This window comes from Moschus berezovskii, chromosome 16 (genome assembly GCF_049115385.1).
Source record: "Moschus berezovskii isolate FMDL1 chromosome 16, NW_MosBer_1.0, whole genome shotgun sequence".
NCBI classification, from domain to species: Eukaryota; Metazoa; Chordata; class Mammalia; order Artiodactyla; family Moschidae; genus Moschus; species Moschus berezovskii.
This window is the reverse complement of record NC_142475.1, coordinates 9,689,936-9,693,361: the sequence shown is the minus strand read 5'-3', so window position 1 is coordinate 9,693,361 and position 3,426 is coordinate 9,689,936.

The following is a 3,426-nucleotide window of genomic DNA, read 5'->3' as shown; positions in this document are numbered from 1 at the left end:
GGAACTAGAGCCCAGGAACCGGAACTAGTGAGACTTCGTGCTGCAGTTACTGAAGCCCGTGCGCCCCAAAACCTGTGCTCCACAACAAAAGCAGCCACCACAGTGAGAAGCCTATTCACTGAAACTGCAGAGTCGCAGCTCCTGCAACTACAGGAAGCCCTTGCAGCAGCAAGACCCAGCACAGCCAAAAATGCATAAATAAAAAAAAATTAAATTGTTTTTAAAAAAGAAGCTCTATTGATTCAGGTTCATTTACAGAGCAAGAAGTATAAATGGAGCTGACATTTTAAGGGGCTGTAAATGGTTGTTTAGAGTATTATATCTGTATAAGAAAATAACTAAAAGTACTTCATGTTGTTTCTGAGAAACATTTAATTGACTGTGGAGAAATTAACCATGAGAAAGAATTATGTTTCTCTAAATAAAAAGAGTTTCTTAAAAGCAACCTGAAGAAAAGATTTAGAAAGATGTTTTTCTTTATTTTTACTTTCAGTAAAATTTTTCTTTTACTTCCAAAAATTTTTTTACTTACTTTTTGCTTCCAATCCTGTGGATTGGGAGTCTCTCACAGATCTGGATATCCTTTGATTCTATTCCTGTCTTTGGATTCTGCTCCTATCTCCTATTTATCCTACCTTCTTCCATGGTTCTAAATTTAATTCTCTTAAAGTAGCAGGCTGATTCCACTAATGCAACTTTTTGTTCTGAGTATTGAGGCCATTTGCCTAGATTAAAAGCGGGGGTGGAGAAGACTAACATAGTCTATTAGGCTAGTGATTGATGGTTTCATAAAGCAGAATATACAACATTCTATCTTTTACCAAGAATTAGACTTCAGATTTGCATTTCTTCTCCCAATACAAGCAGTAAGCTGATACTGTGTGTGCAGTTATTATTAACAATGTCCATATGAATTACCCAATTCTCTTAACAGTAATAATAACAGCCAACACATATGGAGTATTTAGTAAAATTACTATTGTAGCAATTCACATGAGCACCAGTAAGGGCTTTATATACTTTATGTTAGATATAATTATGTCCCATCTCCTGAAATGAGAGTATGTTGAAAACAGAGATCATGGCCCACTCATCCAGCACCTAAAAAATGCATTCCAAAAAATAAAATTCAATAAATACTTACTGCTGTTTACTTCTGATTTTAATTGTATATATTACAAATAAAGTTGAAATTCTCATATACTCTTTCCTCCCAAGAGAAAATCAGTATTATAAATTTAGTGTTTAATGTTTCTGAAGATAATTTTATACTTTTTCAATATAATAGTTTATATATCCATATGCAAGATAATATTGCTTTGGCAAGTAATTAAACCATATAAATGATACCATATAAAGATATTATTTTATAACATTTTGCCCAACATTACATTTTAAAATATATCTATGTTGGGTTGTTTTTAGCTATAGTCAATTGATTTTAACTGTGGCATAGCAACATTATTTGACTATACCTAAATGTTGAATTTTGTCAAGTGTTTATGTAACCATTGATATAATTATGCTTTTTTTCTTTAATCTATTACTGTATTGTGTTATAACATTTTGTTTCTGGTGGTGAATTACTCTTTCATTCTAGGAATACAGTCTAAATTCTATTCTGTCTGATATTAACCAAGCTAAAATAATTTTCATTGATTGTTATTTTCAGAGTACATACTCAGCTATCCCTGTATTTTTTCTCTTCTTGATTACAATCTTCTACATATTCTATTAATAGCAATATATTTTAGTCCAGTTTGAGTGTGCTTGATATATTGTCTAAATCTCTCTTTTCTTTCACTTTCCAATTGCCATGTTGTGTTGGCCTATTCTCTCTAACATTATTCACTTATAGATTGTTAATGTTTTCTAAAGCTTTTTACTTTTCTAAACCAGTTTGTAAGTTATTGATTTCCTTTCATGGTAGCTACTTTAAATTTTTGACATAAAAACTTAGTTTAAAATTTTCTTCAGTGAAGAGGCAAAACAAAACTTGGAAAAAATACTTGCAAAACACATATCCAAAAAAAACTTGTACTCAAAATATGCAGAAAACTTTCTAAACTCAACAGCAAGGAAACAAATAACCCAATTTTTAAAATAGGTAAAGGATCTAAACAGAAACCTTCCAAGAAGACATACATGGAAAATAGCAATGAAAAAATGTGCAGCATCATAAATCATTGGGGAACTGTCAACTAAAAAACTACTACACAACCATTAGAATGGCTAAAATTTAAAAAAAAAAAACTGATGATCCCAAGTACTGACAAGGATGTGGAGTAACAAGAACTCTCATTTATTGCTGGTAGGGTTGCAAAAATGGATGCAATCATTTTGGGAGACATTTCTTACAAAGTTGAACATAGTCTTAGAATTCGGTAGTTGTACTCCAGATAGTTACTTAATTGAGATCAAAATATATGTCTGCACAAAAGTCTGTGCATGAATGTTTATATCAGCTTTATTCATAATCACCCAAAACTGAAAGCAACCAATATGTCTCCAATAAGTAAATGGATAAACAAACTATGGTACATCTATACACACACATACACACAGCACACACATACAGTATAATATTCACTTCAGTTCAGTTCAGTTCCTCAGTTGTGTCCAACTCTTTGTAACCCCATGGACTGCAGCACACCAGGCCTCCTTGTCCATCACTAACTCCTGGAGTTTATCCAAACTCATGTCCATTGAGTCAGTGATGCCACCCAACCATCTAATCCTCTGTCATCCCCTTCTTCTCCCACCTTCAATCTTTCCCAGCATCAGGGTCTTTTCAAATGAGTCAGTTCTTCGCATCAGGTGGCCAAAGTATTGGAGTTTCAGCTTCAACATCAGTACTTCCAATGAACACCCAGGACTGATCTCCTTTAGGATGGACTGGTTGGATCTCCTTGCAGTACAAGGGACTCTCAAGAGTCTTCTCCAACACCACAGTTCAAAAGCATCAATTCTTCGGCGATCAGCTTTCTTCACAGTCTAACTCTCACATCCATACATGACCACTAGAAAAAATATAGCCTTGACTAGACAGACCTTTGTTGGCAAAGCAATATCTCTGCTTTTTAATATGCTGTCTAGGCTGGTCATAACTTTTCTGCCAAGGAGTAAGCGTCTTTTAATTTCATGGCTGCAATCACCATCTGCAGTGATTTTGGAGCCCCAAAAATAAAGTCTGCCACTGTTTCCCCATCTATTTGCCATGAAGTGATGGGACCAGATGCCATGATCTTAGTTTTCTGAATGTTGAGCTTTAAGCCAACTTTTTCACTCTCCTCTTTCAACTTTCATCAAGAGGCTCTTTAGCTCTTCACTTTCTGCCATAAGGGTGGTGTCATCTGCATATCTGAGATCATTGATATTTCTCCTGGCAAATGCTTTATCAGCTTATGCTTTTCAGCTTATGCTTCA